The following is a 26,598-nucleotide window of genomic DNA, read 5'->3' as shown; positions in this document are numbered from 1 at the left end:
ACGGGGTCACTATTTACATCCTGAACTGCACAATTTTCCATATTTGGGAATGGCTGAAAACAATACTAGGGGGAGGTGAATGTAGAGCAGTGACACTGGAGGTGCCCAGATCTCCAATGGGGGCGGCGTGGAAATTAATAATGGAACGATTATTTGCAAAATTGGTCATCACTGAGAAGATTTCTCTCTGTTCTTATTTCACGTTGTAGTGTTATTTAGAGGAATCAGAACATATTTTTACTACATTAATTAAACACTTAATTTTATTTAACCAAGCCAAAAACTTATTGTCACTTATTTTTCCTCTGTCCTAGCAAGAATGAATTGAATTTTGTGACTTTCTGGAAAATGCGGAGAGATTAAATGTGGGGAATTCAGTTTCTGTGTTTGTGAGCTGATGTTTTCCTCTCAGAGGTCAGTGCCTTCATTGAAATACCAAGAGGGATCTAAGGGCTGGTGTACGCTGGGCATTTAACTGGCAGAGCGATGTCTCTCAGGGTGTGAACCCCTACTCTCACAACCCATACAGTTAAGGTGACCGAAGCCCTGGTTAGATAGTGCTAAAGAAAAGGAAGAATTCTTCTGTCAATGTAGCTATTACAGGGATGGGAAAACCCCTCTAGTCACTATCTACTCCAAAGTGCTATAGCAGTGCCACAGCAGCCTTTCAAGTGTAGACAGAGGGAAACTAGATCTGACCCCAGTTCATGCTGTGGATGCTCAGGTACTAAGACTAGAGTAATAACAGTGCTTCTGTAGTTGGCAGGATTTGAACCTACATAGAGAGACCCAAACTGATTTTTAATCCACTGCTTTAACCACTCAGCTACAACTACTTGAAGGCCATTTATTTCATTACATGATGATTCTGTTCTCACCGAATTGTCACTTCAAATTGCTTGCTCAGATCAGCTTCCCCAGCACACTCACGGCTGTGCATCAGTGTAAGTGTGTCCTTGACTGAACAGTGACAATTCCTTCCCATTTCCCTTCCTGCTGGAGCAGGATGAGAGTGTGTTTGTGTGAACGACATTGCTGTAGATTGTTGTTCATTCCCCGCTCTGACAATTCAGACAATCCCTTGTCTGAATGTGGATGAAGGGCTTGGCTGAGAAATGATTTAACGGGTTTGTTTCAATTTATTGCCCTGATTAAAATCTATGGCTAAAAGGCAACCATGTTTTTAGTACTTGTACCTGTATAGGGACACCCCAGTGGGTGTCAAGTCCATTGCCTTCACCAGGGGCTGTCGATTATTTTATCAAGGCACAAATTTCTTGGTCAAGGCCTAGACGCCAGAGAAAACAATACACCGATGATAAGAAGAAATATATAAAAAGATTTTGCAGACACCATGGGCATAACTGTGAGGTGCCGTGTTTCACTCTTTATATCTGGCGCCACCTCCTTTCCCTTTAGCCTTGTAGTTGACCAAGGGCAAAGCTAAACGTCTCTTCAGATACCAGGGAGTGTTTATGTCCATTCCTGTGAGCTACACAAAGGTTTGATGTTGCTGCTTTCAGTCCTCTGGCTCTGCTGGGATAAGGAACAATTCAGGCTGTCACTGAACTGAAGGAGGAAGATCATTTTTTGACAGGGAGAGGGACGCCCCCTCTTAAAGGTGTTTGTCTGGCTGGCAGTCCTGGTTCCCAAGTCTTACCCGTGGGGCTCCAGCAGTTTTGGGACCAGGTCAATCCCTTGGCCCCACCTGCCGCCCCCAGGCGCTCCCCCTAGGGGCCCCGGCTGTGCAGCAGGGTAGTGCTCTGCCTCCACGTGCTGCCGCTGCCCCAAGCCCCTGCAGCCAATGGGACACTGCGGGGGTGATGCCTGGGGGCAGCAGCACATGGAAGCCCCCCCAGCCCGCCCTACCTAGGAGCCCCAGGTAAGCGCTGCACCCCTGACTCCCTCCCATAGCCTGCAACACCACCCCCTCCCCACATACCCTCTCCTTCCCCCAAACTCCCTCCCAGAGCCTGCACCCCCCTCCACACATGCCTGACCCCAACTCTCTCCCACAGCCTGCACCCCCTCCCTCCACACACCCCCTCCTGCCCACCCCAAATCTCCCTCCCAGAGCCTGCACCTCAGAAACCCTCCCCCACCCAAACTCCCTCCCAGAGACCAGCCTCTCACCCCTTCTGCACCCAAACTCCCCCCAGAGCCTGCATCCTTCCTGCACCCCAATCCCCAGCCCCAACCCAGGGCCTAAACCCTAGACCTCCTCCCCCCACCCAAACTCCCTCCCAGAGCCTTAGGCAGGTGGGGGGCAGAGTTTTGGGGGGTGGGTTCTGGGCAGTATGAGTGACATTATTGGCCCACTGGGAGGATTGGAGGATTGGCACTGGCCCTAAGATAAATTGAGGCTGAGACCCTGCTTTAAGGGATTGGAGCAATGCTGGAGAAACTGACGGGCATGGAGCTGGGGAGCTGTGTGTGCTCCAAGGAGAGTTGTTGTTGTGCTCTGGTGACACAGAGTGCTTGTGGGGATTTTGTAAGCTGCAGTGTTTGAATAAAGTTTACTAATCCCCAGGTTAAAAACTGTATCTGCTCTGGGCCATAAGCCACTCTTGGTTGAGAGTATAGATCAGTGGTTGATTGTTTGCTTGCATAATAATGGGTTTCTAGTTCCAATCTAAGTGATTCCCTTAAAAAACTTTTTCGAATGAAACTTGGTTTCCAGACCCATCTCTAGTACGTTCAGGAGTTCGCTGAATGGGAGGGGCTTGAAATGAATTTAAATACTCAGCATTTTCCTATGCAAATGAATAAAAACCTAGCAGAGCAGTCCACCAGCTGAAATCAGTTCCAGTCCTCGGCATCTCTAAGAGGAACACTGTGTATCTGAGGCATGTGGGACACCTCTATGGTGGCGAAAGGTGAAAAAATGCTGGATTCAATGAAAGATGAGACCATAGGAGGGGAAGGTGAACAGCAGCACCACACAGGGTCATAAAACTCAGACATGGGGCTTCACTGTCACTGCCTCTGTGTTTTCCATCATTTATATCCTAAGAAACACACCCTCCCCTTCCCCCACACACTGTCACACACAACCTTCTCCCCTTGAGCCCAATCCAACCCTCCCCCTCTCCCACACACACTCCATGGGACACAGCCTCTCAGTGATTCACCCAGATGGGGGCTTGTCTCTGCACTTCCCCAACAAGGTAGCAGAGAGCCAAAAGGGCCACAGGAGACCAAAGGAGCTAGGCAGGAATAGAAAAGACTTCCTTCCTCTTCTCTAGAGTCCTGCATCAGGTGGGTTCAAAGCACCAACCTTCCTCTCAATAATGGAAGGGGGGAACCAGCTCTATCACACAGAAGGAGGCTCCCCATCTCTGCTGCTGCTATCCTGCATTCTTTAATATGGATTTGTTTTAGCTAATGCAAGACCTCCACTCCTCTAATCTATCCATGAAACATAGAGACAAGACCTTATCTGTGGGCTCCAGGGGTGCAATTGCTTAGCCTACAGTACTTATATCGTTGTGAGTTCAAATCTCATCTAGAGCACTAGTTTTCTTCAAGCAAATGGCTTCTGACAATCATTTTGCCCAGCAGAAAATACAATTCCAGCTCAGAAGACACCAAGGTCCCCTTGCTTTACAGAGAGCAGGGCAGATTCCACAGATCTACCAGGGTTTGCTCTCCACCAGCCGCCTGTGCCAGGAGGGGTTGAGCAGAGCCCAGAGCACTGCCCCCGACTCCCCCTCAATCTTTGCTCCCCAAACCACCTTTGTGCTCACCCTCTTCGCTGTGAGACTCAAACCCTGCCCAGCTTTCTGTATGTTGATGTGGTTTTCGTCTGTCATGTTGATGTGCATGTGGGTCCTGTGTGATTTTGGTGGATGCCTTGCATAGTTTTGTGTGTGTGTATGTGTGTGGATGATTTTTGCACGGAGATTTTTTTTTTTTTGCTTAGTATTCTTTTGGTATGTGGGTTTTGTGTTTCTTGTTGTGGGCTTTTGCTGTATTTTTTGGTGTGGATTTGTTCTTTCTATGTTTTGTGTGGTTTTCCCTTTTGGGTATATGGCTCTGTGTGCTGTGGGGGTTTGGTTTTTGTTTATGTCTGTGTGGGCCTGTGCAGTGTGTGATTTTCTCATTCTCTCTGTGTGTTTGTCTCTCTGTTTGTATCGTCATGTGTAAATTCACTGGAACTTTTCAAAATCTCTACAGCTTTGCCAATTTTCACCAGGAATTTTTCTCCATTAACAAATTCTCACTTGTTCCCTACCAGTTGGTGACCATTGCCCCAGGGGCATGTCAGTCTCAGGGTCCTGATTTCCCCTTGACCCTTCCCCCTTCTATTGGGACTGGGAACTAGCCAACCAAACCCCCCCACTAAGTTTTAGTAAAGGGCCAGTAGTCCCTTACACAAGACAGCCTTGTAAGAGTCACTCATGTCCAGAGAAGGTAGCATAAGCTGGTCCCATAGTGTAATAGGCAGCAGTCTGAATCCTGCAATCTGAGTTCAAATTTCATTGGGACCTTGGGTTAGCTTGTGGCAAAGACCTAGTTCTCAAAGTGCTTTCCTGTCTTCAGCTATATAAGAGTGAGTCATTTCCCTCCTGCTGGGTGACTCCTCCTCACTGGAGCCAGGTCTTTGGTTGTGGTCTAGAAGTGGCTATGGCTGCCTGGTGGTTGGGATTCTCACTGCTTCACCAGATGCCCACAAGTTTGGTGCTTGTGGCTGCACTTTTCCTCTTGCCCACATGGCACTTGAAGAAAGGTGTGCCAGGGCCAGGCTTGATAGGCAGGAGGGAGGAAGAGTCCCATGCTGGAGCCCAGCACACCTCTCCTCCTCTGGGCACCTAGAGCAGAGGCAGCTGGTGCTGAAAGCTCAAAGGGAAGGCTTAAAAGCCACAGAGCAATAATAATAATTGGAGATATACCTATCTCCTAGAACTGGAAAAGAAAGGTCATCAAGTCCAGCCCCCTATCTTCATTAGCAGAACCAGTATTGATTTTTGCCTCAGATCCCTAAGTAGCCTCCTCAAGAATTGAACTCATAGCCCTAAGTTTAGCAAGCTAATGCTCAAACCACTGAGCTATTCCCCCCCTGAGGGTGGGGCTAGACAATGGCAGGACCATGCTTATGTGTGGCCAGCAGACTGGCAACAAGACTCCCAGCCAGCCTGCTCCCTGCCATGTCAAACACCCACTGAAGGCCGCCCACAGACCAGCATGTGGGGCAGCTGCTGCTGCTGCTCTGTGGCCAACATCAGAAGAAGGTAGGAAAGCAGGGCCAACCCCCTTGATGGGGCCTCTGTCTGTTCCCACTCACGGTGCTCACTTTGGCAGTGGGGCAGGAGATTTTACCCCAAGAGGCTTTTCCCTAGCTGGTGAGAAGCAGAGAAACACTCAGGCTCCCAAGGCGCTATGTAGCAATCCCCCTCAAGCACAGGGACAGGCACACATTTGGAAGAGGGAAACTGCTCTACACACTAGCCCAGGCAGCCACCCATTTTCTTTGGCAAGTCAGGAATGGCAAAGGCTAGACTGGAAGCACATGGGGCTCATGCCCCAGCCTTTGTGACACCCAACCCCCAACTCCTTCCCGGGGCTCTAGCTGAAGCCAGAGCATTGGCCTGAGCCGCCAAGAAGAGGTTCCAGCCCTGAACGGAGCAGGACTTTCAGTATGAAGGTAAAACTGCAGAAACACAACCACAAAGGGACTTGAGCCTTCACTCTCTTGATCCAAAGTCGGATGCCTTATCTGTTAGACCATGTGGTCACAGGAGCAATGCTACTTCACACATTTCTTTGGAAAAGGTGGACACTGTGTTTCTAGGGTCATCTACTGAAGGGGGCAAGACCCTCTGGGCACAAGAAGTAGAGTTCCCAGTGACGTGTCACAGAGTCCGCGGGCGATGCTCTGGAACTGCTCCCCACCAAGCCAGTCAGGACTTTGGGGAGCCTCCTCTCCCTTGGAGCAGACTTTTTCAGGGCAAGAAGCTCACACATCTTCACCTCCTGAGTCTCTCTTTGGAGCATTCAGCATCCTCTGCCCCTCCGTGCACTTCCCACAGCGAGTCCGCCCAGGCAGGGTCCTGGGGAAGCCACTAGGTCCTGCACCCGCACTTTGCAGTCAGACGTGACTCTTAGCCAGCCAGTAAAACAGAGGTTTATTTAGATGACAGGAACACAGTGCAAAACAGGTCTTGCCGGTACAGACAACAGGATCCCCTTTAGTTAGGTCCATCTGGGGCCCCAGGGAGGCCACAGCCCCGTTGGGAGGCTTGAGGCCCATGGGGACTCCCCTCCATTTCCCAGTCAGCTTCCAAAACTGCCAACCCCCCTCCAGCCCTTGGTATGTTTCCAAGCTAACCAGTTTGCATCAAGCTCAGAAGCCCTCAGTCCTGAATTTTGGGGGTGTGCAAGGGGCCAGCACATCTGGGAAGAGGAGAGCACATAGGGGCTAGCACAGACGTGTCAGCCAATGCAGGGTCCCTTCATTGGGATACCTTGTAACCACGATGGTTTATAATGTCAGAACGCAATGAGGCACCTGAGGGGAGAGATCAAACAGCTGGTTTTTGGATCTGCAGAGTGAAGTTCAGCCTCACAGCTGGATCCCACGTGCATCGACCCTGTCCTCTAAGCGAAGGTGGACTGGACCCAGGAAGGGCTGGAGAGGGAGGACTCCACCATCCTATTTCCAGCCATGCTCCTTTCCCGAGCTCACGATGGGCGGTGAGACCCCACACAACACGAGCCCTGGGAGAGCTCCCCCGTGTCGGGGTATAGCTGACAGTGGGGGAGACACAACAGATATATAGATCCTGTCCAGACATTCTTATAAACTCCTGGGAAAGGAATCAACAGTGGACTGGCAGGGATCTGGATCCGGATCAGTTCAGTACCAGGGCAGGGTCCTTGCTGACAACGTTCCCCCAGAGATGGCATGTTTCTGCTCATGGAGGGGATCCAAGCTCAGGAATGGGCCTGTGGTTCCACTCAGTGCATCAGCAGCCACTCGGCTGTTGCACTTCGCAGCCACATCTTCATTGCAGCGCAGATCAGGGGAGAGAGAGGAAAAGGACCCTGCTAATGCAAGGTTTTGTGCACCCCTGTCCATCCAGCAGGGCAGAGTCTAGGGAAGGCAAGTTGTGTGGTTGGATGTGGTCTATGGGGGTTTAAGAGTGGTTCACTTGGTCCTGCAGACAATCGCCCTGTTCACCGCTATGGAAGCGGTGTGCGAAGCAACCGCAGCTCACCCAGCGGGGATGTCACCATGTGGAAGAGCTGATTGGAGGTCAAAGGAGAGAAAACTCAGTGTCGGCCTGGGGCAAGCTGCTGTTTACACGTGTTGGGACTCCCCCAGCCAGCTAGGCGTGCTCAGGAATCCAATCCGACAGTGTCATGCAGGGATCGACAAGGATCTGTGCTGACTTCTCTCTCATGAGAGCAGGATCAGGGCCTCGGATGGCGGAGAGAGTCCTAGACCTGTGTCACACGTGCTAGGTTTAGCTGAGAAACATCTTTGGGGGCAGCTCCTCAGATGGTGGGAATGGTCAGAGCTGAAGTCATGTCAATTCACACCAGTTGAGGACCGGCCGCTGCTTTCCTTTGGTCTTTTGCAGAGTGATCAGAGCCGCAAAGGGGCAGGGGGTTCCCAAACCCAAGCGCCTTAAAGTGCAGCCTTGCTAGCAAACGAGCCTCCAGTAACTTGTGCGGATTATTGACTAGCTGCGGTAAAACAACAAACAGAAAAACATCCCCAGCAGTAAGTGTAAATCATAGCTGCTTGGATGCAAACCATGCTAGTGTTATGGAAGAGGAGAGAGGGATTTGGGAGCTGAACTGTCCAGGTGAGGCTTTTTCATGGCTCTGGAACAGACTGAGCAGCACCCCCAGACCCCATTGTCCTAACCCCACTCCCTTTTGATCTGTAGGATATTTCCCAACCCTAGACATGTGAGGCATTCGCTACAGGAGCAGGTTACTGGAAGGACGGTGCTGATGGGAAAGCGGGGACTGGGGGGTCAGAGGACATTCCTTCCTTAAGGTGAAAGGGAAAGACACCAGGAACCTTTTACCAAAAGGAGAGAGAAGCGAGGAAAGAAACACTGGTGGTTTTTAGACTTTAAGGAGTGAAACTCTCTGATCTTGGTTCCAGTCTGGGTGGAAAGTGAAGTTGGAGGGGCATGCGCTGAAAGAAGAGCAAATGCAAAAGAGATTCTCCTTTAATAAGACAAGTTGGCCCCCTTAAACCAAGTAACGAATACAAGCCCCATCTTTCTTTTCAATCCAAGAGATGCCCTTGGAATGAGGTTAAAGAGCCATTAGCAGCCATTGCTGAGCAGAGTGGAAAACAACGCAAATCAGGGGCTGTGCAAACATCTGTAAAAGCCACAAAAAAGTGGGAGGGGGTGCAAATTTTTTTTTCCAAAACGACTAGAGCCAGATCTGCTTGGGTCACTGCAACACTGAATACTTCAATTGGATGGGGGCCCCAGCACCATGGCTATTCCCTGCCCCCCAGTGCTCACAGGGGGCGGATTGGGGGCACAGGGGTGCATGATCCAGTGCCAGCCAAGGGGGGGGGTTAGAGGTGGGGATGGGGGGGCCGTGGTTTCTGCACCACTCAGTTCCTGGCACAGGCTCCTTTGAGGATTTGCATTTCTTGGTAGTTTTCACCCCATCACCACTTCCTGCCTAGCCCCTTCTTGCTGTGCAAGATAGTTCGAGGGGGATGGGAAGAACCCAGGAGTCCTGGCTCCCAGCCCCACCTGTGCTAAAGTACGAGACTCCACTCTAACCCCAGTGCTGGGAATGGAATCCAGGAGTCCTGGCTCCCAGCCACCCTTCCTCTAACCATTAGACCCCACTACCTCCCTTCTTGGGATCCAGGACTCCTGGGTTCTGTCCCCAACTCTGGGAGCAGAGTGGGGTCTAGTGGTTAGAGCAGGAGGAGCCAGGACTCCTGGGTTTTATTTTCAGTGCTGCTGTGTGACACTGGGCCTCTGTTTCTCCTCCCACTTTTTGGGTATGGAGCTTGTAAAGTCTCTGGGGCATGGCCTGTCCCTCGCTGTGTCTGGGCAGTGCCTGGACCAATGGGGCCTGATCTCAGCTAAGGCAGGGACTATCTCTGTGTCTGTGCAGCCCCTGGCACAACGGGGGCTTTGATTCTGCGCCGGTCTCTATAGGTGCTGCTGTTGTACAGATTAATAGGCGTGATACTAAAAGACGTGGCAGTGCGTGAGTGCACCACCATTGCCGTGCAAGGGCTAAATGTGTTTCTTATACCTGTGACCCCCCATGAACCCTTCCCCCCCGATTCTCCACCCTGAGCCCCTTGTGCCACTGCCCTCGTCAACGCAGTGCGGAAAGCCACCCTGCCCTACCCCTAAAACAAGAAAATGACAAAAAAACACAGCTCACACCAACAGGAAACCAGCCCCAGCAGTTTATGACTTCACTTCCCAAAATTAGATACACACACACACACACACACACACACACACACACACACACACACACACACACACACACACACACACACAGAGCCAAGTTCAAACAGCCCCCTTTGCCAATGCACCACCTCCAGGAGTGGTGCCAGGGTTTCTGGTGCTCTAGGCAGAATTCGGGGGACAGCATTTTGTGCGCTCCCCATGGGGCATGCGGGAGCTTCCAGTTCCGCTCCCATCACGCCGCCGAAGAAGGACCCTCCGCCGAAATGCTGCAGGCGACAGTGGCAGTCATTGAGCTTCTCAATTGCCTGCCGCTGTTTGCCGTGGCACGTCAGCAGAAGGTCCTTCTTTGGTGGTGCGACGGGAGCAGAACCGGAAGCTCCCATGCTCCCCTTGGGGAGTGCACAAAATGCCACCCCCCAAATCCTGGAGCCCTAGGCAACCGCTTAGGGTCACCTAATGGAAGTGCCGGCCCTGACCACCTCACCTCGTCCAGGTATTGAGCTCCGTGTGGGAGTGGCGATGGATGGCATCATCAAGGTAGGCTCTGGAGATGGTACTCCAGGTGCAGGCATCTGAGCCAAACTGGCACTGAGCTCACATTGGGCTGCGTTCAGTCCCTCTCTCTGGTGTGCACCCCAGCTCCACAAATGCCCCCACCCCCTGCTCTTTCCTTCTGGTACAAAAAAAATCCTCTTCCTTCGCCCCAGAGAAAGACACCCACGGTGCTGCTCAGCACATGCCTTCCCCCTGCCTTCCCCCCCCTTCCCAGGAGCATGCAGGAAGGGGGTCGGAATTGGGGAGAGCCCACGTCCTGAGGGGAGGGTATGCAGGGCCGACAAGAGGTGGGGTAAGCTGGTACAAATTATTGGAGCCCAGTGGTCCAGAAGGGGGCCCAGGATCTGGCTTCCCTGGCTTCATCAGCCCTGTTTAGCTGGCCCACCCTTGCTGGGGGGCCCAAAACCAAATTTTCACTTGGGCCCAAACCCGCTCTCGGTGGTCCTGAGGGTATGGGAGGGCTCGCCCCCTCCACAGAGCATGGGGGTGCCAATAGGCAGGGCCAGGACAGAAATGGGGGGCCTGTGACCCCAACATGGAGAATCTGGGGTATAACCTTGCTTAACAAGTCAGTCTGTCCTTTCTCTGACTGTCCCATTCCAGCTTCAACTACCGCTTGTGGTTCATTTGTTCTTTTTCATTCCTTTCCTTCTCTAGCTTGTATGTTCTTGCTTTCTTTTTTCCCCTCTACTGTTTTCTTTCTTTCCTTCTTTTTCTAGTATTTTTTCCTCTCCCTTTATTTCTTTCTCTGTCTTTCACATTCTTTTCACTCTCTCTCTCTCAGGTTATTTTTTTCACTCACTCTTTTTTCACACGAGAGTAGAAAGAGAGTCCTTGGGGTCAGGCAGGCAGGGCCGGCTTTAGGAAGTGCAGGGCCCAATTCGAACAGTTTCGGCGAGGTCCTGGCAGGGATGAATTTAAAAAAATGTAAAAAAACACGCAGTGCTCTGAGTCTTCGGCAGCACTTCGGCAGCGGGCCCTTCACTTGCTCCAGGTCTTTGGCGGCACTGAAGGACCCACCTGCAGACCACAAAAATGTCAGGGGAGGCCGCCCCTCCCTTCACTCAGTGGTCACGCTCAAATCAGCCAGCTGCAGCCTCATGTCTTAGAACTCGGCCAGCTGTCGCTTGATCCGGTCGTACAAGTCACATGCTGACCAGCTCCACTGCCTGGATGCTCTTGTGGAAATCCCACAGGTGACGCTGCAGGACTTGGCACCGTTGGTTTCTTTAATATTGTGGTGTTTGCCCGACTGCTGGAACAAAGCTGCCAACTCCTCCCTCACTGACTCCCACCAATCCCCCTGGTTGCCATAGAACCCTCTGATGCTTTCCCGTTCTGCCAACACCGCCAGGCTTTGCCGTCCTTCTCCTTTATCTTGCAAGCTCTGGATGTTCAGCTTCCAATATCCTCTGCCGTGGGTCAAGGATAGAGGTGGCTCCAAGCACCATCACACCAAGTGCATACCTGGGGTGACCTGCTGGTTGCTGTGAGGGTGGTAGTCAGGCTGCCTGCACCGGCAGGCTTGCAGGAGATCTGCCAGTCCTGCTTTGGCGGCAATTTGGCAGTGGGTACGCCGAAGGTGCGGGACCAGCAGACCTCCCACAGGCATGCCACCGAAAGCTGCTTGACTGCTGTGCTTGGGGTGGCAAAATACATAGAGTTGCCCCTGGTCAGGGAATTGCCCACATTGAGCACATGATGAGAGCTGCGTGATCCAAACAGTCCATTGGCACCATCCTGCACTGGGCTGTCAACGTGCTCTCCTTCACGTAAATCCAGTCAATGCAAATCCTGGTCTGTCCCCGCAGAAAGGTGAACCCCCTCTGCGGCTGGTATGAGCTCCTCTAAGCTGACCTCACTACAGACCTGCACCAGGTAGTGTTCATTGTAAAAATGTTTCCTCTGACAGTCAAGAAAACAGGACTAGCAGTCCTCAGGCTGGCTGACACAATTAAAATCCCCCCAACACCAAACATCATGCAGTCCAGAGGAAGGGATCCAGTCCCTTTTATTGATCTTCCCTTTCACACCTTAACCAGGGACCACAAACACTAATAGAGCAGCAACCAGTGCCACAGAGCTGTGCTCCCAGAAAACAACCCACCTCTGCACAAAGAGAGATGAAAGGACCTGCCAAAGCCTGGGATTGAACCAGGGCCCTTTAGTTCTTCAGTCTAATGCTCTCCCTACTAAGATACTTTGGCAGCTCTGTTTCTCTGGGATGTTTTTGCAGCAGTTGCACACAAAAAGGATGTCATTGTGAACAGCCATGAAGACAAGACTTGCTTTGGCCTGCCTTGCTCAGCTTGACTTGCTTCCTCATCCCGTTCCTGCCTGAGTTTCCGGGTTCACCTGGTGGTGGAAGGGGACTGGGGGCCAGTGATGCGAGGAGGAGGTTGAGCTGGACCCTGAGCTAGATTAGACCCTGGCAGTGGGAGTCGGGCCACCACTTGCCGCCCCATCCTGTTGTCCTGGCTTCCCCCACTGGGCGTCATTTCGGGCGGGAAGTGGGGCTTCTGCCTCCCCTCCCCGATTTTCACATCGCAGAGGAGTGCGAACAGGAAAACGAATGGCTGCTCCACACCCCCACCGGAGGAACCTGACACCCTTAGCTATGGTGAGTAAGAAGTGGCTGTTGGCTGACAGGGCCTGTCCCCGAGGAGCTGGAACAGCAACTGCTGCCTGCCCCTCGGCTCCAGGCTGTGGGAAATGCTCATTGCCTGGCTGCTGCTCCATGCTCTGGAGAGCGTCTGTATTGCTCTGTCAACCCCCTGTCTTCACTGAGCCAGTCTGGTAAGGTCCCAAGTGCCCCCTCCGGCTCAGCAGCTGAGAGTCTGTGCAGATATCAGCCCCCCTGTCAGCCCCCACAGGCAGCAGCAGTGCCAGACCCCCAGCACTGCAGGGGCACTCAATACACTTCCTGTGGGGAAATGGCTCCTTGGCGTCCAGCTGCTAGAGTGAGAGCCAGGAGAGATCAGTGTCTGGCTCACCGTGGGGGAAGAGAAGAGAGCTGGTGAGTGTGGATCTCCCTCAGCCTCCCCCGCAATGCTGGTCAGTTTTATTGTCACTGTAAAAGTCAGTGCTTCCCTTCAGGGCCGGCCCTAGAGGGGTCCGGGGTCCGGAACAAATCCCCCCTTCCCATCCCAGGCCCTGCCCCCACTCCACCTCTTCCCCCAAGCCCCCACCCCGTCCCATCCCATCCCATCTCTTCCCATCTTGCACCTTCCTGCCCCACTCCTCTCCCTCTTCCACCGTCCCTGCTCCTGCCCCTCCCTGCCCAGTGCCTCCTGCACCCCACTGAGCAGCTGATCACTGGCATGTGGGAGGCACTGAAGGGGAAGAGGAGGAGCTTGTCAGCAAAGCCTGTAGTGGGGGGTGGGGGAGCTGGCTGCCAGTGGGCGCTGAGCACCTATTTTTTCTCTGTTGCTTCTGCAGCCCTGTAGCTCCCATGGAGTAGCTGACTTGGCTCCTTTCACATGCTAGAGATAGGAGCAGAACCAGGGCTATGGCTGATCTAAGGGGCGCTAGGTGAGTGGCAGAGGCTTCAGGTGCTGAGAGCTTTCCTGAAACCTCAGGAACACAGTGTGTGGTGGTGTCCCAGGCATCTCTATGAAAGGAGCAGAACAGGATTTACTTGGGGTGGGGAGAGAACTGAGAGTGTCTCAAGGGGTTGTACAGAGGTATTGCCCGGGTGAGAGACTGGCTAAAAGACAGGCCTCACTGTAAGCAGGACTTGAACCTGCATAGGGGAACCCTATTGGACTTTAACTCCAATGCCTTAACCACTCAGCCATCAGCACAGTAATACCTCAATGCTAGAGAAACTGGTAAAGAATCACAATGCCCAGGAGTGTAGTCAGCTGAACTACAGAATTCCCACAGTAAACCTGGCTCCCAAAGCACGGGGGGGATTTGAGGTTTGTTCTCTTTGCTGGGCCATGTGCAGTCACACAGAGAGCGTGTTTAAAAGTCTCCCCTCCCACAGAGCAGGAATGGGAAATGATTCTGAACTGGAAGCTTGATGTGAATGAGGATGTCTGGACCACAGGGACTGGTCTTTGCTATAGAAAGCAGTGACACATAGAGCCAGGCTTAGGAAAATGTTTCCTGGAGTCAATAACTGGAACAGCAGCAGTATTGTGCAGAGAAATTTCTCACAAGAGGAGTCAGCGCACTGGTGGTTCGGTAGCAGAAGTCACAACTACAGCGGGGGAGGTCTAGCTTTGGTTTCTGGCCAACAGAGGAATGAGTTTTATTGTCTCCAAATTTCAGTAGAAAAATTCAGACCCAATCCGTGTGTGGTGGGGGTTTCTCTGGTTTTCATTTGGTTTGTTTTGTTTTTCTCATTTGAAATATCCTTGATAACTTGTCTGGGAAAACTATTTGGACAAGGCCAAGGAAGAGTAAGAACAATTACAAATCTCCATGGGAGCGAGGGGGTCTCTCAGCACTAGGGGAGGGGTGGAGATTTTCATGGAGGGGAGTTGAGATAAATGAGAGTCTTTTGCTCCAGCAGAGGGAGGGGCTTGGAAGTTTCATTTTTTCCAAATGAATCTCCCCGCCCCCCCCACACATTGCTCCCCTGCTGCTGCTACCCCCAGCTCAAACCCCAGTCACCCCCAGCATGTGACCTACAGCTTCCTTCTGACAAAGCCCTTATATATTAGACACAAAATCCCCTCATCTGCCCCTTCTCCCAGCTGAGTTCTCCCCCCCGCCTACAGAGCCCAGGACAACCCTGACCTAGCCATGCCGGGGGTTCAGGCTTAATCTTCAAGGCTGAGCACAAAACCTTCAGCCAGGCACGTTTCGCTCCCTTCCCACCTTGGCCCAAGTGGCAAGGGAGAAACGGATGAGACACGCCGGCTGGAAGATGCCTCTCTCCCACTTCTCTATAGCCTTCCGTGACATTATTAATATGAACTGGGACCATAGAGATCATTGTTGCCACCACCCTTATATATATGCAGCAAATATTGTGCAAAGGTTGGTGTGTGAGGTGTCTATGACAAGGTTATGATTTGCTGGTTATAATTATGCTGGCTGTATGTGTGCACCATTTTTGTATTTGAAGTTATGAATATGGGCTATGTACTTGTATCTCAAATGTATTTGATTCCAAGTAGCCTTAGTATCATCAGCCCCCAACTCCTTCAGGTGTCCATAGCAAAGAGACTCCCCACACACACTGTCCTGGACTCCCTGGGAGATGCCTCCCACCCACCCCACCCCAACCCAATGGAGCACCAAGGATTAAAGTGGCAGCATCTAATGTCAGTGGGGTTCAGTGGCTCAGGCCAGACACCTGAGCTGGGGACCCGCCCCCATAGCACTGCTCGAGGGCCTGGGTCCAGGGTGTACACAGCCTCCTCCACACCCCTCCCTGAGCCCAGCCTGGCTCCTCACCTGGAACAAAGCAGAGGTGTCTGTCGGCCTCGCTGCTGTCCGAGTCTCAGGCACTCTTGCTGTCCCATGGGGAGCGGGCTTAGCTGCTGGGGCTGGGAGAGGAATCGTCTACCTCCTGCCCTGGGAAAGCTGGAAGGTCCCCACTGACCGGGCAGGGCGATGCATCCTGCTGGAAATCGGGGCTGAGCTCCTGGTGCTGCTTCCAGAAGGCTGGGCACTTCCACCTCCTGGCCTGGTCGAGAGCTCCTTCCCCGCCAGTGGGGACGGAGAGGCTGCTCTGCTCCCGGGGAAGATGGCAGCTGCTTCCCTCAGGCAGAGCCTTCTTCCTGAACATCCTCAGGAGCCCGGCCATCCTGGAACCGAGTGGGGAGCAGGCATGACTCTGGGGTCAAGGCAGCCTCTCACTAACCAGCCTTTTTGGTCACTCCCCATCCCTGCCCCAGCCAGAGCAGCTCCTCCGTCCCCCACAGAGGTGCAGGGAGTGCAAGCTACACACACTGGCAGGAGTTCATTGCTCCTCATCATCCCTGGGGCTGCAAGAACTGGGGAGTCTCGTCCTTTTGGAGCACTGGGGTCAGTCACAAAGACCATCGGTCACTTTGGACAAGCAGCTCCCTCCTGCCAGCCCAGGACACACTCACACTTCCCCCCACCCCCTGCACAGGCTAGAGAAGGAACAGAACCCAGGATCCGGACTACTCCTGGGAAACCATTCCCCACTTCAAAGTCCCTTGGCATAGTAAGGCCAGGGCCCCCTCGGTTCCCATTGATTTCCATGCTCAGCAGCTCACCGGGTCTGGCCCAGCTCAGATACTCTCAGCCTGGGGAACAGTCTCCCGCAAGGGAAGGGCTGGGAGCCCCATTGCTGGGACCTTGCCAAACACACTGGAGATGGCTCTGGAGAAGCCCCTCCCCAGTCTGAGAGTGAGGGGTTCCTGGGGGCGGTTTGCAAATCCAATCTCCTTTGGGAAAGATTCTCTTCCCCTCCTTCTGCCTCTCCCCAGACAGACAGGGGATGCCATCGAGGAACCCTAATGCCACTCACTTGCTCTGGTGACGGAGCGATGGATGGAGGATGTTCAGTGTCATCCCTTGCCCTTCTCCTCACTCTCCAAGCCTAAGGCAGGCTGGAGAGGTGGGGTGGTGACCTGAGGAGTTACCCTGCCCAGCCATCAGGCAGGGTGATGACACTGGGCAATCGGCTGGCTGGGAAAACAAGAGTCTGTCTTATTGCTAGGGAAAGGAGAAACTTGGCCAGCAGCAGGGGATGCAGAACACCACCCTAGTGCTGGGGTGACAGCGCCTCTGGGATCCTGAAATCCCAGAACTTTACACACCTTCCTGGAGCCTCCCAACCCCCCTGGGCTGTCAGGACTGCGACACCAACCCTACTGATGAGAAACAGGCCTGGGGAGGGGAAGCTACTGGCTCAGGGTCACATCAAGTGTCTGAAGGATGGATGGGACCCAGCAGTCCTTCTTTCCAGGCCCCTTCGCTATCCACTGCTGCACATTCCCTCCCACAGCTGGCAATTACAAGCAGGCCCTCATGGCCGCTCCCCCTGCCTTTGAGATGGAATGTGCTCCACTGGAGTGACCGGACCAGGGGATTGGGAGTCAGGACTCCTGAGTTCCATTTCTGGGTTTCCTATCGGTTCCACTGCTGGTTGTTTTCCTTTTCCTGTGGGACATTGGGCAAGTTGCTCCCCCCTCTAGGGCTCTGTCCCCAGCAGTCAAAAGGGGATTAAATACTTTCCTGCTATTGGAAAGTGCTGGGAGACTCCCCCAGCCAAAGCTGTTCTGACAGTGCTAAGCAGCATCTGACCATTCAAGGTCGGAGCACACGGCCCAGGAGGAGGAGTGTTTGGCTCTGGGGTTTCACTTCAGCCCAGTCTAGAGAGAGGGGCCCAGCCACGGAATTTAGCTCAAGAGGACCAATTCTCCAATTTGTTAAGGGCGTTTTGAATTCCAGTCCTGTGCTCCAAAATGCTTTGGTGTCATTTGCAAATTTTAGAAGCATGCTCTCCACTCCATTTTTCAAATCATTCATGAAAATATTGAACAGTACCGGACCCCGGACTGATCCCTGTCGGAACCACTAGGTGCACCCACTCCATTGGACAGCCAAACATGGAGAAGGGCTCGGAGTCTGGGCTTTCAACCAGTTCTGCATCCACATTACACTGATTCCAGCTAGACCACATTTCCCTCGTTCGCTTATGAGAATGTCCTACAGGACTGTGTCAAAAGCCTTAGTAACACCAAGATAGATCCCATCTACTGTTTACCCACCTCCACTAGGCCCGGAATCCTGCCAAAGAAGGAAAGAGGATTGGTTTGGAATGAATTGTTCTTGACAAATCCATGCTCACTAGTCCTAAGAACCAAATTATCCTGCAGGTGCTGCTGACAAACTGATTGTTGAAGAATGTATTCCAGTATCTCCCCAGCTGTGGAAGTGAGGCTAGCTAGTCTGTAAATCCCAGGGTTCTCTTTGTTCCCCTTTGAAAGATAGGTCCTGTCTTGTTCATGGATGGGAAGATGTTCTTTTTCAGAGATCTTAGACGAGAACTGGGGCACAACACCTGGTTTGTTAAGGCCACAAAAACAGAGGCAGGAACCTCTTCTCTCCTGCTGGCAAAGAATGCCAGGTACCTAAGAGACAGGGACTCACATTCCTGAATGGGCTTTAAAGAAGGCAGTGGTTAAAAAGTTTGGTCCCAACCATTTCTTGTTTTCTCAGACTAGACATTTTACTAAACTTTAGAATTTCTTGGTGTTAAACACCGTGAAACTCCCCTTTCTCCTTCACAGAGGGCTTTATCGCCCCTTATCTCACTCAGGCTCATGACTGCCCAGAGTTCAAGAACTGTTCCTGTTCCCATTGGACAGATGGGGAGGAGCCTGAGGTGCAGAGAAGGGAATTGACCTACCCAAGGGCCTACACAGCAAGGCGGTGACAGAGAAAGAAAGAGAAGCCACCGGTCCTGACTCCTGTTCTAACTGACAACAAACCCCCAGAGGCAGGGATCGGGCCCAGGAATCGAGATGGTGGGGAAATTTCATTGAAACCGTTTCTGTCAGAAAATCTCATTCAGACTAAACCACTTTGTTTATCGAAATCATAACAAGTGGGATGAAAGTTCTTTGCAAAAATATGTTGTTGCAAAACAAAAGCATCTAATGTTAGTAGTATAAGGGCCCTACCATCAATCAAACCCTAACCCCGCCCCTAACCCCGCCCCTTGACCCCTCTAGTCCCTCCCACCTGTCACCGGAAGTCCCACCCTATGGGGGTATTACTTCCGGGGTCAAGATGGCCACATGACCGGAAGCAAAGTGGGTCATGTGACCCCTCTAAGAACTCCTCCCACCACCCTCTACCAATCAGGAGGGGTTTCCTCCCGAAAGGACCACCCCAAGAGGAGATTTGACCAATCAGGGCAACTTCCGGGGGCGGGTGACCTATCTAGAAGTGGGTCATGTGACCCCTCTAAGAACTCCTCCCACCACCCTCTACCAATCAGGAGGGGTTTCCTCCCGAAAGGACCACCCCAAGAGGAGATTTGACCAATCAGGGCAACTTCCGGGGGCGGGTGACCTATCTAGAAGTGGGTCATGTGACCCCTCTAAGAACTCCTCCCACCACCCTCTACCAATCAGGAGGGGTTTCCTCCCGAAAGGACCACCCCGAGAGGAGATTTGACCAATCAGGGCGACTTCCGGGGGTGGATGACCCCGTCTAGAAGAGGGTCATGTGACCCCTCTAAGAACTCCTCCCACCACCCTCTACCAATCAGGAGGGGTTTCCTCCCAAAAGGACCACCCCGAGAGGAGATTTTGACCAACCGGGGTGACCCCTCTAAGAACTCCTCCCAAGGCCCTCCGCCAACCCGAGTGCAGCACCAATACCCCATAAGTACCAGCGCCGAACAGAGGAGGCCATTTTTCTTACCAAGGACACGTGTTTTAGAAAGCGTGGAAAGGCTGCTCAGAGGAAAACATGGACTCCTTTACCACCCCCGTTAGAACTTCGGACTTTGTTTTACCCCCGAGAGCCTTTGACCGTCCACGGAGAAAACGTTACATCAGCGACAGTTCTGAGGAGGAGGTTGTGACTGCGGGGAGCCCTTTGGCCCAGCCGTTGTTGGATACGCCGGAATCCGACCCCGAAACTCTTGTGAGACATCCCAAAGAGCCTGATGGCCTCTCTTTGTCCAACCCCTCAAATCGCCACTTGGGAGAGTCACCGGTGGACAAGGCAAATGGAAAAGATGGCACTCAGGTAAATGAACGATTAAGAAAAGGCGGTGGGGGGGGGGTGATAAGACTAGGAACCGGGGGGGGGGTGTTAATTAAAAAAAAACCCCTAAGCTGAGGTACTTACACTGTTTTTTTAAAAAAAATCTTTTAGCAGATCAATGATGCCTTTCTAGAGGACCCAGAGCCCCTGGACAGCGTTGCATCAAGCAGCGAAGATGAACCGGGCCCACCATGTTTTTGCTCAACACCAATACAAATTGTTGAAGAGGGCTCCGAGGATGATGGGTTTGAAGAGATTAGGAGGAGGCTAGGCATAGAACTGTCCGAGCCAGTGCCACGTCGTGAGCGTAAAAAAGTTATGCGGATTATTGTACGCGTTGCTGTTTATGCTGTCCTTAAACACTGCCTTAGGGAAAAGCTTTTTGAAGATTGTGAGGGCTGTGTCATAGATGCGCCAGCCCAACGGCACCATGACTGTGTGACTTGGACTTCAGTGGATATAAACTGCAAGCTCCGGGCCCTGTGTGCTGAGCTGTGTTTGGAAAGCTTACTAAACACTGTTATTGCCATAGGTTATGCTATGCAATGTCTGTGCCTAACCCAAGAACATTTAGCACAAGGGGTGACTTTGATAAATGCTGTGCAATTCAGTGGAGACCCTGACCGTGTTTTAAAGAAAATGACCAAGCCGGAAGATGCCTGCTTACAACGTTATATTGACCGTCTAGTTCGCACAAGAAGTTACAGAACCCTGCTTAAGAAAAAGAATATTTGTAAGAAATCTAAAAGGATTAAGTTAGAGAATGGTGAGGGTGCAAACATGCGATATAAAACTTGGCAGCTGTAAATTAAAAAAAAAAAAAGGGGGGTGGGTGGGTTTGTGACTATCTGTGTTTTGTTAGAAGGCTTTTGGCCCTTAAGTTTTAATAAAGCATCTTGGTTTGTTTTTAAGGAGTTGTATGTCTTTTTAAAATAAATAAATAGTTTTGTGAGAATTAGTTTTTGTGTTTGTGTGTGTGTAAAAGACATTCATTTATAGCAAAAAGCTGAAATGCATGTTGTGGGAGGGGAAAAAATCCTAAAAACAAACAAACAGGATAGTTCAGACATGTTTGAGTATAATACAATTGTTATGGAGAGCTGCTTTTACCAGCAGGACCCAATATTGGTTTTTTTCATCCCATGTCCCTAAGTGGCTCTCTCAGGGATTGAACTCCCAACCTTGGGTTTACCAAGCCATTACTTAAGCCACTGAGCTATCCTGCTTGTTGAAATAAATAGGTTTAAGCACACACCCCTCCCTCACTGAATAGCCAGAATGTTTGCAATTACTTACCTTTGTTCCTATAGGGTTACAATTGATTAGTGAGTTGGATGGTGAGTTCTGATTAATATGAAACGCTATTGGACAGTTTAAATGTAACCCCTGGGGTAAAGGTGGAGCACTATTGGGCAGTTTAAAAGACCCAGGAGTTGGTGGAATGCTATTGGACAGTTTAAATGTAACCCCTGGGGTAAAGGTGGAGCACTATTGGGCAGTTTAAAAGACCCAGGAGTTGGTGGAATGCTATGAGTCATTCTTGCTAGAAAAACACCTCACCCCAAACTTTAAGCATGAAAGAAACAACCAACCCCAAGACATTAACTGATTTTGCAAAAGGGGACCCTGCACTTGGAAATGGGGTACTGTTTAACACTGTAAGAAAGCCACAAATGTATTTTAACTTACAGGGGTGGAGGAAGCCCTATTGTGTATATAGCATGGTTCCCACAACAGAGATACAAAAGGGTGTTCTGCAGAATCTATTATTTGAGAGCTGTGGTGATTAAATTAACCTGTTAGCAACTATGTTGAAACAATGGGGCTAAGAGGGTATAAAAACCTTAGGTATGCTGCAGTCTGTCCTTTTAACAGAAAATCTTTTTACATAACTGCTGGACTGCAAAAAGAGGTAAGCTTGCTGTCTCTAACTCTGAAACTACTGCCACTTTTTGCCCATGCTGTCTTTAGTAAATAATGGTGCCTATGCTTATTGCAGTGTGATCTGTTTTAGCATGGAACCAGTAACTTCAAACTGCATTTTACCACCAGGCCAAGGTAAAAACCATTTTAACTATAGTTAGCTTAATACTGTTAATTTTAAAAAAGTATAGGGATTTGGTGGTAATGCTAACATGTTTGCTTGTTTTTAACCTGAAGGCCCACACACACATGGGGGGAACCAGAACAATCATGTTCCAGCAACACTTTATCCCATAGTGAAAGGTAACTTTTTTTTTACACAACTGGTTTTTAAAATGCATGTGGGCTTTTGAAAAGTGTGTGGCTGCAAGCTTGATTTGGGGTGGGGGGGATTTGTGAAGGCATAGGTTTTTTACAAAAGTATTTGGTTTGTTTTAAACAGGTTTTTTTTGTTACTGTACATAATGTGGTGTGTGTTTAAAAATAGTCTTTGAGGGGAAAAGGCCCAAACTCATGGGCTTTTAAATGCAGAGGGGTAGGGGAGCTGCAACTGGTTTTTAAATGCATGTGGGCTTTTGAAAAGTGTGTGGCTGCAAGCTTGATTTGGGATTGGGGGGTGGGGGGGATTTGTGAAGGCATAGGTTTTTTACAAAAGTATTTGGTTTTTACTGTGCATAATGGATTTTTAAAAAGCAGTTTTTGGTTTTTATTTTGCAAAATAAGATGTTTATTGTTGGGCCAGAAATGATTATTTTGTTGTAAAGCTATGATTTTTTAAATAGAAAAACACCCTGCTGAATGAATATATATAATTTAAGTTTTACAAGATGGTTTTATGTGTTTGCTCCACAGTACTGTCAAAACATGACCAGAGGGAAAACAAACTCAAAAGAAAAAGAGAGGAGACAGCTGAAAAGGAAAATTCACCAGCATCAGTGACTGATGGACGGATGAAGCCTAGTAAATATATTTGGCTTATTGGTTTAGTTGTTCTATGAGGTTTTGTATTTTAAGTAAATACATAGGTGTGGGCTGAGAGAGAGATGGTAAGGTTCAGGTTTTTTTTGTAACATGTTTTTTTTTCCCCTCATAGGCATGGGCAACCTTTCTGAAAATACTGTAGTCAGCGCTACAAGGACACCTCCTCCAGAACCACCAAAGAAACTCAAAAGAAAAAGAGAGGAGACAACTGAAAAGGAAAATTTACCAGCATCAGTGACTGATGGACAGATGAAGCCCAGTAAATATATTTTGCTTATTGGTTTAGTTGTTCTATGAGGTTTTGTGTATTAAGTAAATACACAGGTGTGGGTGAGAGAGAGAGATGGTAAAATTCAGTTTTTTTTGTAGACTGTTATGGTTTCTTTCCCCTCATAGGCATGGGCAACCTTTCTGAAAATGCTGTTGTCAGCGCTACAAGCACACCTCCTCCAGAAGAACTACCAAAGAACCAAAAATCTGCTTTGAGACCTTTAACAACGCAAAACAGCACTGAAGTGCAGATGAAGCATCCGGGCAGCCCAGACCTCATATACGTGAAACCCAAGGACAAAACAAAAGACTCTGGTAAAAAGCAACCACACAAACACAACTCCAGTTGCTCAGCGGCTACAGCCACACCAAGCCCTGAGAAAACTGTGAGCGAAAATGCCCACATTCACAAACCCAGAGCACGCACTCTAGGGGTTCTGAAGGTGCGCAAACCTGGAGCATGTGATGTATGGGCTCCATATAAAAAACCATGGACTAGAAGCTTCTGCGATGCCAAGGTGTTGCAACCACACAAACACAATTCCAGTTCCTCAGCGGCCACCGCCACCGCAAGCCCTGAGAAAACTGTGAAAGAAAATGCCCACGTTCACAAACCCGGAGCATGCGCTCTAGGGGTTGTGAATAAAACACCGAGCACTGACAAAACATTCTCCCAAAACCATAAGCTCGCCACAGCTCCCCCAAGTTCTAGTGTTTGGGAAGAGTTTGATGCTTCCATCAGAAAAGTGATGGATGCTGTATCCTCGGGGAGTTTAAAAGAACGGCCTTCTAGAAAGACTTGGGAAAAATATGATGCTTTGTTCAGAGCAATGTTAAAAGACAGGAGGGCTGAAAAGGGTGTCTCTGAGCAGGCATGACTAGTCGTGGAAAGGGGCCTGGGTAAAAGGGGCACCCTCCAGAGTACACATCAGCTTATGTGTAAACAAAAGGGGGGACAGCGCTTGAGGGATAAACGGATGGCTGCCAAAAAGTTTCAGGCCAGGGTGGCTGTAAAAATCTTAAAAAGGGCTAAGAGGTAATGAGGAAAAAAAAACAAAGAGAGATGCCTCCTACTGGAGGCTCTCAGACTGGCTTCTCTGAAAATGGGGAGATGGAATCAGACTCTGGTTTAGCAAATTCCCCAGAGGGCTCTCTAGACAGGCCCCATTCTACTTCCAATGACCCTCATGGAGGCTTCTCAGAGTTTGACTCCCAAATAGCATCTGATGTAGAAGATCCCTCTAATGATCCCATAGAGGAACCCCCAAGTAACCCCGAAAATGCAGAGGTGTATATGGAAAGAGTGAGAAGTTGGCAACATGAATTACCTAGATTTGGGGGGTCAGTATATTGTGAGGAATTTCGTTTTGTCAATCTTGAGCAAGTAAATTCAGCTCAGCAGGTTGTTGAAGCCATACACCAAGGAATACAGTTGGTGCTCGATGATGTTAATGGTAGGGTAGGCCCTGATGATTACGTTCAGTTACGTTTAGAGAGCCGTAATTTAGCTAACCCTTTGTTTTCAGTCAGAAGAACTAGGGATGAGCTATCTGCTGAGGATTTCTTAAATCAGACCTCAAAGCTGCTACAGAGCAATAGAGAGTTGCATCTCGATGGGACATTGCACCTTGTTGTGACAGTTGTGAAAAACAGGGGTGGGGGTGCTCGTAGAGTTTTAAATTCTATCCTTAGTAGTCAAATTATTCATAAAAAAAGACAGTGTTTGGTAGACCTGACTTACACCGATACCAATCTGTGTTTTGCTGGTGGCCTTTTGGCCGTCATGTCCGATCGTAAACCTACGGACACGGAATTGTTAGCAGAGGCGAGAAAGTTGCATGAGAAACTGGGGTGGTCAGATCAAAAAAAGATTCTGGTCAGTGACGTAGCAAAGTTTGAACAGCATTTAGGAGTGAACATACACGTGGTGCTTTATACGGAAAAAGGTGGCTGGGGCTTTTTTAAAACAGGAGGCCTCACGTACCCCAAGACTTATTTCATCCTGTTGCACGATGAGCATTACTATGGAGTTCTGGATGTGAAAAAGTTGTTTGGAGCGAAAAATTATTGTGAGTTTTGCCACACGGTGTACAGCCACGACCACTCTTGTAGGTATCGTTGCCGCCTCTGCTTGAGTGTAACGTGCTCAGACAGCGTGGGCGTGCAGCTGCGGTGTCCTAGCTGTAGACTGTATTGTCGATCCAAAGAATGTTTAGACAGACATGTCGACTGTGCATCAAAAAACCAAGTTGAATGCCTGTCTAAAACTTTGTGTGATAAGTGTCAGTCTTACGTGAACAAGCGGCATAAGTGTAAAGGGAGGCGATGTAAGCAGTGTCAGGGTTTGATTGTTGGTGATGTAGACAGTCACTTTTGTTTTATGGATAGCCTTAGAAAGCCTGAATCCTCAGAAAAGTATATTTTTTATGATTTTGAATGCATGCAGGAGACTGGGTTGCACACTCCCAATTACATTTTTGCTATGTCCTTAAATCCAGAAAAATCCTGGGAATTTAAGGGCGATGAGTGTCTGTCTGTCTTTGTTAAGACCTTTATCGGCAAAGAGTTTCGCGACTATACGTTCCTAGCGCACAATTCCAAAGGTTATGATGCGTACTTCATCGTTAGGCAGTTACTGAAGGAAAAGATGTGCATAGAACTGATCACTCAGGGTAGTAAACTAATGTGTGTGGAAGTGAAGGCCCTGGGGATTCGTTTTATAGACTCTTTAAACTTCTTGCCCATGAAGCTTAGCAAGCTACCGCAGGCATTGGGATTTGAAGGGTGCAAAGGTTATTTTCCACATTTTTTTAACACTGTAAAAAATCAAAATTATGTGGGACCTATGCCCAGTGTGGCACACTATGGTGTAGAAAGCATGATGCCCGGGGAGAAAACAGAGTTTCTCGACTGGTATCAGGACCACAGTTCTGAGGTGTTTGACTTGCAGAAAGAGCTCGCGTATTACTGTCAGCAGGATGTCAAAATTTTGAGACAGGCTTGTATTCTATACAGAAAAGAGATCATGAAAATGACGGAGAAGGGAGATGTAGTAGAGAAAGAACCTGGTAAATTCACCGAAGTAAAACTGTGCATAGATCCATTCCAGTACATAACACTGGCATCTGTTTGCATGGCTATGTACAGGTTTATGTTTTTGGAGCCTAACACAGTAGCTCTTCTGCCTCCAGACAACTATCACAGGCAGAAAAAACAGATATTCAACCCCATCTATTCAGTGGCTATTGTATATCTCTTACAAAGAAAATATACAAATACGGCATGCTTTACAGGGTGGGGAACTACAGGTAGGACCCTACTTTTTAGACGGTTATGCCGATGTTGATGGGCTACGCACAGCCTTTGAGTTTAATGGATGTTTTTTCCACGGCTGTGTCACCTGTTATTGTGAAAAAGCACAAAATCCTATGACGGGGACATCTTTTGGGTTTCTTTATTACAAGACGCAGCTCAAGGCTGACTATCTGAAACGACTTGGTTTTGTAGTGAGGACTCTTTGGGAGCACGAGTGGGAGGTGATGAAAGAAACAGACAGGGAGTTGGCAGACTTTTTAAACCGAGCCCAGCTACCCCAGCCTCTTGTGCCTAGAGATGCTCTTTTTGGGGGGAGAACAAACGCTATCCGCCTGTATTACAAGCCTAACCCCGGGGAAGAAATCCACTATTATGATTTTACCAGCCTGTACCCTTTCGTAAACAAAACCAAAGAATACCCTATCGG

At 50.0% G+C, this 26,598-nt stretch overlaps 2 protein-coding genes, 2 non-coding genes and 1 pseudogene across 8 annotated transcripts in view; 2 read left to right on the top strand and 3 right to left on the bottom strand.

Annotated features, from left to right (window-relative positions):
* The window catches only part of LOC115636587 (zinc finger protein 154-like), a 658,270-nt gene that overhangs the window by 84,566 nt on the left and 547,106 nt on the right, over nucleotides 1–26,598 (bottom strand). The window lies entirely within an intron of this gene.
* Nucleotides 1–26,598, top strand: part of LOC115636545 — a 1,011,845-nt pseudogene that overhangs the window by 697,867 nt on the left and 287,380 nt on the right.
* Nucleotides 1–26,598, top strand: part of LOC115636662 (zinc finger protein 3-like) — a 438,128-nt gene that overhangs the window by 362,518 nt on the left and 49,012 nt on the right. The gene's annotated exons all lie outside the window — the stretch shown is intronic.
* Nucleotides 755–836, bottom strand: TRNAF-AAA. Its single transcript has one exon. It is a non-coding gene; the product is annotated as a tRNA-Phe (tRNA).
* On the bottom strand, nucleotides 12,106–12,178 carry TRNAF-GAA. Its single transcript has one exon. It is a non-coding gene; the product is annotated as a tRNA-Phe (tRNA).

The sequence above is a fragment of the Gopherus evgoodei genome, chromosome 1 (assembly GCF_007399415.2).
Source record: "Gopherus evgoodei ecotype Sinaloan lineage chromosome 1, rGopEvg1_v1.p, whole genome shotgun sequence".
Lineage (NCBI taxonomy): Eukaryota > Metazoa > Chordata > Testudines > Testudinidae > Gopherus > Gopherus evgoodei.
This window is presented reverse-complemented; position numbering and strand designations above follow the sequence as displayed.